Source organism: Pteronotus mesoamericanus, unplaced genomic scaffold, assembly GCF_021234165.1.
Source record: "Pteronotus mesoamericanus isolate MK-2021 breed Mesoamerican mustached bat unplaced genomic scaffold, CSHL_Meso_final contig_20, whole genome shotgun sequence".
In the NCBI taxonomy this organism is placed as follows: domain Eukaryota; kingdom Metazoa; phylum Chordata; class Mammalia; order Chiroptera; family Mormoopidae; genus Pteronotus; species Pteronotus mesoamericanus.
Window position 1 is genome coordinate 16102428 of NW_026555085.1, and position 12673 is coordinate 16115100.

General features: G+C 39.7%; 1 pseudogene; it reads left to right on the forward strand.

Moving 5' to 3' along the window:
• Positions 1–4119: 4119 nt before the first annotated feature.
• Positions 4120–11729, forward strand: LOC129066816 (40S ribosomal protein S5-like; annotated as a pseudogene).
• Positions 11730–12673: the final 944 nt, after the last annotated feature.

The following is a 12673-nucleotide window of genomic DNA, read 5'->3' on the forward strand; positions in this document are numbered from 1 at the left end:
TCCTATCAAACAAGCAACAGCTGGCTTCTGTGAGCCCCAGGCCCGGCACTAACAGCAGTCAGCTTAGATTTACAGCTTGGCTTTGCCTGGAAATCTCTAAGCCCAGCACAAGCAGCAGACATCTCAGATTGCTCTATACCTCAGGCAGGGTGGCCCTGGGCAAAACACAGGTTGGGGCTGACCTTGGCCTACACCACCCAGAAAACCCAAGGACCAGCAACCCAGTGGATAGCTACAGACTACAGCAGAGTACCACACGCTGACCCTGCTCAGCTGATCCTCCATGGAGGGCAGAGGTTGGTGGCCAATGGTCACAGCCAATCATTATAGCTGACTGGCCTGGGTAAATCCCTCCCATTGATCTGCCAGCAGTAACCAAGGCTCAACTATAAGAGGCTGTCCTCAGCCCACACAAAGGGCACACCTTGAGTACCCAGCTTAGGTGATATGTAAGGTGTCACTGGACCCTACAGGGCACCTACATTAGGCCAAGCTACCAAGACACAGAGTCAAAGCAGCTCTACCTAACACATGGAAAGAAACACAGAGAGGCTGAGAAAACAAGGAGACGAAGAAACATGGCCCAAGTGAAAGACAGATCAAAATTCCAGAAAAAGAACTAAATGAAATGGAGATAAGCAATCTATCAGATACAGAATTCAAAACACTGGTTATAAGGATGCTGAAGGAACTTGGTGAGGACCTCAACAACATAAATAAAGACCCAGTCAGAAATGAAGGATACACTAATTGAAATAAAGAACAATTTACAGGGAATCAACAGTAGAGTGGATGAAGCTGGAATCAAATCAATGATTCAGAATATAAGGAACCAAAAAACAACCAATCAGAACAATAAGGAGAAAAAAAGAATCCAAACAAATGATGATAGTGTAGGCAGCCTCTGGGACAACTTCAAGAGGTCCAACATTTGCATTATAGGGGTGCCAGAAAGGGAAGAGAAAGAGCAAGAAATTGGAAATCTATTTGAAAAAAATAATGAAAGAAAATTCCTTAATTTGGTGAAGGAAATAGACATGCAAGCCCAGGAAGCACAGAGTCCCAAACAAGATGGATGCAAAGAGGCCCACTCCAAGACACGTTATAATCAAAATGCCGAAGGTTAAAGATAAAGAAAGAATCTTAAAAGCAACAAGAGAATTTAGTTACCTACAAGGGAACTTCCATAAGACTGTCAGCTTGATTTCTCAAAAGAAACATTGCAGGTTAGAAGGGATTGGCAAGAAGTATTTAAAGTCACAGAAAGCAGGGATCTACAGCCAAGATTGCTGTACCCAGCAAAGCTATCATTTAGAATCAAAGGGCAGGTAAAGAGCTTTCTGGACAAGAAAAGGCTGAAGGAGTTCATCATCATTAAAGCATTATTGTATAAAATGTTAAAGGGACTTAAATTTAAGAAAAAGAAGAAGATCAAAACTATGAACATTAAAATGGCAATAAATGCATAACTATCAACAAACTAAGCAAACAGATAGAACGGAAACAGAATCATAGGTATAGAAAACATTGGGATGGTGGCCAGTTGGGAGGGGGATATAGGGGAATGGGCGAAGAGGTGAGGGGATTAAGAAGTACAAATAAGCAGTTACAGAATAGCCGTGGGGATGTAAAGTGCAATATAAGAAATGAAATAGCCGAAGAACTTATACACATGACCAACAGACATGAACAATGGTGGGGGGACTGCCTGTGGGAGTAGGAGGTGCTGGGTAGATGGGGGCAAAGGGGAAAAAATTAAGGCAACTCTAATAGCATAATCAATAAAATATAATTTTTAAAAAAGAAAACTTAGTCTCCTCCTATTCTTGTTCTGCAACCAACAAATCATCACCTACAAAGGCACCCACTATTACCAGTTAAATTGTATAAACATGTATCCCTCCCTCACACCTACACCAATATTAATTTCATCTGAATTATAAATTTTAAAATAAAATATAAAACTATAAAGATAGGAGAAAGCAGGGGAGTTGTTGCCTTTGCATTCCTTAAATAATTTGTTGATTTAATAGCAAAGCCTTTCTAAAGTATGACCATAACCCAAACATCATAAAAAGAAAAAAATTGGTCAAAATTACAACAAAAATAATTAACTACATAAAAGGAGGAAAAATTCTTCATGCTAAAAAAAATACAGTGAACAGCATCCAAATATAAATAATTACCTGGAAAAATATTTTCAATTTATATCATTAATGATTCTTTTCTTATATATGAAAACAGTTCTTATACATCAACAAGAAAAAGATACTATAGTTGAAATAACTTTCTAGTCTTGGGTGCCTTGTCAGCCAACAGAAACTTTTTAGATAACTTTTACATCCCTGTAAATGCTCCACTTGATCAGAAATGCAGTATATCCAGTCAGCCAATTCCCAAACACCAAGCCAACCCTGGCTCTATGCTTATTTCCTTGTTCCTTCTTATGCCAAATACAGTCGACTATGTGGTCCCAGCCATATCAGATAGTTTGTAGTTTTCTCTTCCTTGTTCTTTATTCTTTATCTTATAAAAGACTTTTGTCTTTTGCCCCATTTTGCAGTTCTCCAGAGACTGCGTGTGTAATTAAGATTAAAGTTTGCCTTCCTTAGTCATTTTTTAACACAACCAAAGAGACATATGGATAAAGAGATATAAAAAAGCAAAAAAAAGAAAAAAGGATAAAATAGTTCTAAAATCTATTTAAAGCAAGAAAACATCTAGTATAATTTGAAAAATGAAGAATAAAGAATTGATAAAATATTATTTTTCACCTATCAGGTGGCCAAATATTAAAGGGGTTAATAATATTGTTGCAGATGGAAGGAAGCAGTCTCACATATAGCTAGTCAGTAAGCCTCTATCAAATTTTAAAATGTGTATATCCTTTGACCTAGTAATTCTATTTTCTAAAAATATAACTGACAGATATATACTTGTTCATGTGCAAAATGACATCTATACAAATATATCTGATACAGAATTATTTGCAATATGTGAAGATTGGAGGTGATGTATAAGTCTAACAATAGGTGTGATGGATTATATCTATTTAAAATTATGCATTTGTTATATATGCAAAACATAAACTTCTTTGTTCTAAGCAATTGAAATTCTGAAATTGTCACTACCTGTACCTCAGCTTAAGCTGAGTCATACAGAAATTGATACCAAAAGCAGGCAAAATCTTCCATAAGAGAAATCTGGAAACATGTGGCATTTGCTTCTGGTTAGGCCAACAGGCAGCAAGAAGACTCTTACCAGAGACTAGAAAGGAAGCCATCTCTGCAATGCAGTGAAACATTTGTGAGAACTTGGATAACAGATAATATGTTGAAAAAGCTGTAGCTTTAGATAAAGAAGCTTAAATTCATTTTAGTACTAGTGGCTTTCTTGACAGTACAATTCTCTTAAAAACATAGTTGGCTTTTTACCTGTTTTATTCCAGTTAACTCTATGGGCTGAAAGCTATGTTCCCAATTCTTTTCCAAGCAAGTACTTGGCTTTGGTGGGAAAGCCACACCTTTGGTCTCTTTGCTGGGAGCAATTTTGTCTAACTTATTGTGAGGCCCCTAGTTGTAATTGACCTTAATCACTCAAAGACCATCTCAGTTTAATTTTTACTAGTTACAGACAGGAATTAGTTACATCTTCTGTCTGGCAGGTCCTGGAATTTTTTCCTTATTTTTTTCCCTTTTTACTCCTGACTGAGAACCAGCCATCTTTTTCTTGCAGTGCAGAGTCTAAACTAGCCCATAGCAATGAAAGCATGCTAATAACTTTTTTTTTTTTTTCAGTTTTCTACCTAGTTGTTCCAACACCATTGATTGAATAATTCATCTTTTCCTCACTAATTTAAAATGTCATCGTTATTAAATATTAAATTCCCGTCTTTCCTTGGGTCTGATTACAAATGGTGGTTCTTTTCATTTATCTGTGTCTCTTCAAGAACCAGCTTGACACTATTAGCTGTAATATCATAATACATTTTCATTTCAATGTAACAATGATCCCTCATCATTCTCCTTTTAAGAACTTTCCTTTCTCCTCTTCCTGTCTGTGCCGTGGCCACACGTGATCCATGCAGAGAGACAGGGAAGCCCCGGCGACAAGCTCAGGATGACCAAATGGGAGACGCTTCACCTTCCGTGGCACAGACCCCCAACATCGAGCTCTTCGGGAAGTGAAACACTGACGAAGTGCAGATCAATGACATTTCCTTGTAAGAGATGGCATCGCGGTGAAGGAGAGGTATGCTAAGTACCTGCCCCCCAGTGCAGGGTGCTATGCAGCCAAGCACTCCAGCAGGGCCCAGTGCCTCTTTGCAGAGCGCCTCACCAGCTCCTTGATGATGCAGGGCCGCAGCAATGGCGGGAAGCTCACACCGTGGCCACTGTCAAGCATGCCTTCGAGATCATCCATCGCCTCACCAGAGAGAACCCCTGCAGGTCCTGGTGAAGGCCATCATCGGCATTGACCCTGGGAGGAATCCACCCCCGTTGGGTGAGTTGGAACACTGAGGGACCCGGCTACAGAGGTGTCTCCTCCACACCGTGCCAATCAGGTAATCTGGCTGCTGTGTAAAGGTGCCAAGGAGGCTGCCCTCTGGAATATCAGGACCATAGCCCAGTGCCTGGCAGATGAGCTCATCAACATGGCCAAGGGCTCTCCTCCAACCCCTACACTATCAACAATAAAGACGAACTGCAGTCTGTGACCAAGTCCAACTACTATGACCTCAATGAACCTGTTTGCCCTTTGGGGCAGAACCACCCCCCCCCAAAAAAGAACTTTTCTTTTTATTGTTGTTTATTTATTTCTTCATATAAACTTTAGGATCAGCTTGTCTCTGGCTCCTCTTCCCCACCCATGCACACCAAAAATATATTCTTATATTTTTTGAGATTGTGTTAAATGTCTCAGTAAATTCAGGGATAAAATAAATAAAATATTGAGGAATTATTCTAACAAATATACAAGATTGCTATGAATAATCTTTCTAAATGTACAAAGAACACAGAAGAAGATGCCCAGTTACATTCAGAGGCTGTGAGGCATGACTGCAGAGATCACTTGTTTCACTAACACATAAAACTGAACCAGGTGCTGAGAAACATTTTCACTTAGAATTTTAATGTTCCCTTATAATTTTACCATGAAATTGCAAAGAGGAGCTTGTGGGACCAATGGGCAAATGATACCCCTTTAAAAAAGAATAAATTTCTTTCATAAAGAAAGGGAGCAGAGTGGACACAGGAGGAGGAGGAAGGAGATAAATAAAAGACCCTCATTTTTGCACTAATTTTTCTGCTTTGGCTACTTATCATTGTGTCTGCCCCTTCTATATGGCCTTGAGGTATCGTGTGTATTTACAAACAGCTTCCATTTTCCTGCTCAGAGATGAAATTTAAACAGGGTCAGATTGTGCTCCGTTGTCAGTCTATCTTTGTTATCCCCTTTCTTTTCCTCTCTCGTCCACCTCTTCCTCACCGTGACAGTCCTTCTGCCTTGCAAGGACATATTGGGGGCAGGGTTCTAGAAATGATGCAGAATAAGATCCTTTCCTTAAAATATACAAAGTCTGTACAGAAAGTATCCAGCCATGTACTGTTAAAAAGAAGCACTTATTGAAGAAGATACATGATACAAGAAACATTGTACATAGGATAATGACACCTCAGTCCCCTTTAAAGCAGGCACGATGGGACCTCACGCAGTTCTCCCAGTCACCATCAGCTGCCCCATCGTATTTACCGAAATTTCATTGATGGTCTGAAATCTCTTCTCTTTCAAAGGTGAGTTTAGTTTTGGGAAAAGCCAGAAGTTGCAGGGCACCAAGTCTGGGCTGTAGGGGGGCTGAGTCACCTGGGTGATTTGATGTTTTGCAAAAAAAAACCTCTACATGAGACATGATGCGTGAGCAGGTGATTTGTTGTGATGAAGCTGCCAATCACCAGTGGCCCATAGCTGCGGCCTTCTGAATCATCCAAATAGTTTCCGTGGAGGAATGTTCAAGCTTAATGAAAAATTTGATGCAGACTCATTGCTCTGCTTGCTCAGTTATTTTGAATGCAAGGGCCACACAGTACACATGTTCACTATGTGTCTACTGCCCCCACTGACTAACTAGTACAATAAAGTTGTCATTGTTCATGTCTGTGTATTCCAGTCCACTCTCCTTGGCTGCCAGGTTACATCGATGTTGCGCAAACCATTTTCGTTATAACAGTGGTTTGACTTTTTACGGACAGACCTCATATGTTCAGTGCCTGAACAAGCATTGTTACTGATAATTGATAACGGAGGAGAAACAATGACATGAGCAAAACTGAAAAACATATTTTCTGAAGAAGCACCCAATATAGGCTTTGTGAATGAATTTGGAGTCCAGCTTCTGTAAGGTATAATATTACCCATGCATTATGAACACACATATTTGGGATTCTGATCAAGTAAAACTTTTAAAGATATGTGTGTGTACTAGGTTGATGATTTTTAATCATGTGGCATAGTCGTCTGCTTATGTAGCCCAGAACTTCCAAACTAACAATATAGAATATTGACATGGATGCTAAGCAACTAGAACAGTCCTACATTGTTGGTGGAGCTATAAAATGGTACAACCACTTTAGAAAGCAGTTTGGCAGTTTCTTATAAAATTAAACACCATGTGAGTCAGCAACTACACTTCTAGATGTTTTCCTAGAGGAAATAAAAATAATAATATACCCACACAAAGAGGTATATGCAATGTTCATAGCAGCTTTATCCATAGTAGCCAAAATCTTTAAACAACCCAAATGTCCATCAACAGGGACAAACAAATTGAGAGAGAGCCATGCAATGGACTACTACTCTGGAAGACATGTGACATTCTTATCAAGATATCTGGGACTGTAAGAAATAAGGACATTATGCTCTCTAGAAGAACGATGTTGTACAAATGCAATGCATGAAGTTCTTTGGTTTTAATCTGTACTCTTCCTACAGGTTCTCTGTTTCTGCTTTGGGTTATAGTACCTCAGTGCTGTTTTAGTAGATAATATCCAATTCTATCTAATAAATATATACTAGCACTATGTTAAGTACTGTCAGAGACCAGAAAGTATACCAGGTCCAAGGATGTAAGGAGCTGACATTTTTTTCATGGGAAAGAACAATAATAGATTTTTTAAAAATGAGAACAATATTAGGTATTACAGTAAACATTTTCAATGCCTAGTACCTGCTTATACTCAATAAAACATAAGAATAACCATAACATAAGGACTTAATTAAAAACTTAAGATGTGTCACACTTGCTTGTCCTTTCTCACTTTCATAATTGACACAAAGGGACATGTAATGGGACAGTTCATTTCTCGTGTGATGTCAAATTCCAGAGATTAGGGTTCCATGTTGGTTTTCCTTCTCATCTTAGTTAATAAACTGTCATGGTACTATCACATATTAAATATTTTACTCTTTGCTGAACTTCCTTTTTCTTCACCATGTAGCAGCAATCTCATGTAAGTCATTCTAATCTCTTAAATAATTCCTTTTATTTGACTTTAATTTTCAGACCTCAAAGCAGACTCTTATGTATAATAGTATCAAACTTACTACTTTTTTCACACATTCTGTAAGCCTTTATTCATAAATTTGATCAAATACATTCTCACACCTACATTTTGCAAGCTAGATACCTAATTTGTAATTTGTCATATGCAAAACTTTTGTATCAAAACTTTTAAACAAAAATCCACTTAAATGTAGTGGATTTTATGGGGAGGTGTAAATTTTATCTTTTTAAATCTATTTTTTTCTTCTTCTGGTTCTCTCACACAGCAGCAACTTACAGTTAGGCAGCAGGCCAGGGTTTGAGTAAGATACTTAAGTGTAGGAAAGCAAATTAAATGTCCCATCAAATGTCTGAGCATACCAGTATGTTTAAACTACCAAGTGTATTAGTCAGGGTTCTTCAGAGAAATAGGATCAATAAGATATATGTATGTATGTATATAGATGGAGATTTATTATGAGGAATTGGCTCACACGATTATGGAGACTGAGATGTCCTAAGACCCTCAATCAGCAAACTGAAGACCCAGGGGAGCCAATGTGTAAGTTCCAGGAGTCCGAAGGCCTAAGAACCAGGAGAGCTGATGTTTCAGTCCAAATCTGAAGTCTGGAAAACACCAATGTCCTAGCTCCCTCAATCAGGCAGGTGATGTTCTCTCTTTACAGGATGGTCAGCCTTTTTGTTCTGTTCTTGGTCTTTACTGATTGGATGAGGGCCACTCACATTGGGGAGGGCAATCTGCTCTATTCAGTTTATGAATTCAATTGTCAGTTTCATCCAAAACATCCCACAGACACATGCCTAACAAAATGTCTGAGCATCCTATGGTCCGATCAATTTGACACCTAAATTACCCATGACATCAAGCTAACTAGCCATAGACTATTCAGCCCAGAGTTCTCTAATCTATGGTTCTAAATTTTTTTTTCATTCTGCTCTTCAGGACTCCACATAATTTTCATCACTGTCTTTGAAAATCATAAAATTGTACTATTTTTTGGAACCCATTTATTTAATCCATCACACAGAAAAATTAGTGAGGTGTTAGGCATTACAGAGAAGCTACCAGTGGGTCAAAAGCCTGCCATTCTTTCTCAATGATGTAAAAAGAGTCTAGGACATCACCTAGATCATCTTGGCTACCCATATCCCACAGATGGCTCCAGGTTGTTGGTAGGTGTCTAGTAAATGGACATAAAACACATGAAAAACTCCATACTAAGTCCAACAGCCCCCAACAACCCTGACTAGCTACAACAATGTCTGGACCCTCAGACCCACTCAGCAAGAATCATTACTGTGTTTATCATGACCTAACGTCCCAGGAGGTCTCCAAACACAGCATCTATTGAGTGAACACTTATGCATGAGGAATATACTGACAGTTACCAACAAAAGTTCTTCTAGCCATTAGGGCACTTTAAGGTATTGGCTTGCATAGTAGATACAAGAAACCAAAGGAAAGAAAGGATGATTTTGCTTGTGGTAGACTATTTTGGGTGGTCTTTGGGAAAGAGGTGTTATGATTCACAAAACAAGTTTCTATACTAAGAAACAAAGAGAACTGCCCTTCAGAGAAAATGTGAAGATCCGCCTTTCCCAATGGGAAAAGAAGGGCAGTAAATTTTCTTCAGGCATAACAATACCTGTGCAATTCTGTCACCAACTCATTGAACCTGCTGACACAGCTTTTCCATCCCTTTGTCCCACAGCAAACACTCTACAACACTTCTTCCACCCACTCATCTGCTTTACTATGTACTCCTTCTTAGGAGACACAAATAGCCTTGAATGAAAATAAATGAGACAGTTTCAATAATTTATTTCACCACCTAACTTCACATTTATGAACACATAGTCATAATGGTGCCAGGAACTTTGCATGTATTTTCTCAATTAAATGTTACAACAACCACCTATGATGGGTTCTTTTTTTTTTTTTTTTTTTTCCTCCCATTTTGCAGACAATGAAAGCTAAGGCTTTGAAAGTTAATCAGCTCACCCAAGGTCACACAATTAGTGGAAAAACTGACTCTGGAAATCAGGTCTCTTCACCTATCTTTAAATTATGCCTTAGTGCCTCTTAGTCCACCTTTAGAAATCAACTTAAGTATATGGTTTAAATCAAACTTTATGAGAAGTCTTGGGACTTTTCAAAGAACAAAGTCTTCACCGCCACCACCACATGCCCAATGTGTAAAAGTTTCTGGACCTATTGGTTAAAGGAAATGTTATCTCAAAGGTTTTATTTGGATCTCAGAATATAAATTAAAACCATTGCTTTAGAATATTAAAAAGAGTTCAGCCATTTAAGAAGGATACAATGGAGGTGTTAAAGTCTAGATTTTTGTGACTCTATTCAGTCACAAGTCTGAAAATAAATTTTCCTTCTTTATTTCTTCCAGCTTTATTGTAATGTAGTTGACATATAACATTGTGTAAGTTTAAGGTGTATACAGTGTGATGATTTGCTATACATATATAGTGAAATGATTCCTGCAAAATAATTTTATTTAATTAACTGAACTTGAGAGCCAATGGAGTGGACTAGGGAACTGGAGAGAGTTTCTTCTATTACTGATGGACTTAACTGAGCTACATACTAGCAATTCCCACCTTCAAGGAGGATACAAATTAGTAAAGAAGACAACAAATAAGAGTAAAACTTTCTCAACTAGAATAACAGGAATTTGGGTCTAATAAGGCCAGTGATAAGCAGACTTTTTCAGGTCATTCATTAGCCACTCAATGACTTGAACCTGCATCATATAAAACAGAATTTGGGGGGTCCCATTTATAGGCTTACAGCAAATTTTTGTCTAACATTAATATAATAGCTAAGTGTTAGAAAAACAGATGCACAAGGAGTATTGAGCATCTAACCTATGTTTGACCACAGGAAATATATATTAATTGCACCCACTCTGCTAATCAAACTTCACTCACCATTTCTTCTCAGAACACCCTTTTGGCTCTCCTATTCCACCATAAGAAGCAGCATAATGTAGAAGCTGAGGATAAGAACTAAAGGAACTAGTTAGGGTCCAATCCAATTCCTCTTAGTCAGCTGTTGACACTGAGCAAGGTATTTCACCCCTCAAGCCTCATCCATAAACCTAGACCAATTCCTGCCTCCCTCATAGGTTTGCTGTGAAGATTATATCAGATACTGTATGTACAGTCCTTTCCTTTAAAAAAGAAAAAAAAAAAGGTACTTCCTGGAATGTCCATTTCCCTCATCTCCATCTCATCAAATCCTAAGGAGACTTTAAAGCCCGAATCAAGTTCTCTGCCCCATGGCTACTTTCTCCCTGACTATTTCAGCTCTTATGGAAATGGCTTCCTTAAAATAGTCAACACCAAACACTCAAGTGTTGGATTATAGACTTTAGACCCTAGTAACTCCTGGAACGGAAGTGGTGGTGTGTGGGTGGATCAAGGTAGGTAAGAGGCAGACAGGCAAGCGTTATTTCCACAGTGTTGCTCACGCTCGTCCAGGCTGGCCAGATTTGCCAGCGTGTCCCCAAAAGGGGAGCAGAGAGAACCAGAGACTGCATTCCTACCTTAGCCTCCTTTTCCCTCAATCTACTTTCTACCTGTATAACCCAAGGTAAGGCCAGGCCTTGGTTGTTTTATCTGTAAAATGGGCTGGATCCCATTTTCCCTAGTTAAAGTCAGAGAGATTAGCTATATCTTAATGTAAGACCTCTTCCAGCTCCAGCTCCAAGATTCTCCTGGCACATGTGGACCTGGGAGTGGGAGGGTCCCTCACCCTGAGCCCAGGTCACCTGTATATCTGGCCACTCTAGTGACCTCCATTCCCTCTGGATGAACAGGACATGTTGTTCTTATTTCTCTCCACACCCTCTAAAATCTGGAATTTCTCTGCAATCAGGCCATGAGCCAATAGCTACTAGCACCCAGGCTGCCAGCAGGGCAATGCCCAGGGCTTGCTGATGTCAACACTGATGAAGAATGATTGAAGTTTGGCTCTGCCTGTCCCTTTCTGTGCTCTCTTCAGCCAAAGGCCTACAGGCTGTCATCTGCTGAGCCAGGCAGTGTTGAACAACAACAGTATTCTTCCTTTTTCACTGGACTCCCACCCTTCCCTCTGGCCGCTGTCTCAAAGAAATTAACCAGCAAGAACCGGATAGCCCCTGCCATTTAGACTTCTTGTAAATGGGGAGGATTCTGGGTGAAACAGCCAGCTTCTCGGCTTCCTTTAATACTGACTGGCCGGGTGACTAATCTCAAGGAGAAATGAGAAACAGGCAGAATAGGGGACTGCAGGCATCTTTTGGCTGGGGAAGAGGTGGAGATTTTTGATCAAAGAGTCCTGACCCAACGTGTAAACAGACAAGGTCTGCCTGCCTCCAGGTCTCCCCTAGACATTGTAGAAGAAGATCCTTGGCGAGAGCCAATGGTGTCCTTTCCTAAGGGTATCTGGACAGTCAAAGCTGATACCCAGCCCAGTCTCTACTTGGCAAACCATTTGCCATATTTGTCCAAAGGGACAACATTTTCTGATTCTCACAAAGGCTCCATAAGGGGTAGCATGGGCCCTGCGTGCACTCATGCATCTGTGCCACCTGACAACCACACAGGTAGTTTTGCAAATAGGAGATCATGCTTACAACCAGCTGCCCTCCCGCATCCTTACCTCCTGGTGCCATGATTTCTCTCTCCTTCCTTTATTCTTCCTCCCTCTCTTCTTAGTCATTCTCCATTTCCTCCTCCCCTTTCTCATCCCTTCTTTTCATCCTCTCCCTTTCTCCTCATCTATGGTCAATTGCTGGATGTCCAGATTCTCCCTAAATCCTCAGAAATACCCTGGAAGGTGGGGGACAGGTAAAAGTGGAAGGAAGCCACAGGGAAGAAAGCTTTTGTATTTAGAATGCAGTCTTCTTTTTTTTTTTTTTTTCCTTTTTTTTCTTTTTAGGCTTAGGGCTAATGTCAGATCATCCTGGGAGATGGCAGAAAACATCGGAAGGGTGAATTTAAGAAACCTTGAGCAGAAAGAGCTTGAAGAGGTTATTTAGCTCTGCCCACAAATATTAACAGACACAAATGCTGAGAGCTAGCATACCTGAGTTCTGTTCTCCTTTCTAGTTG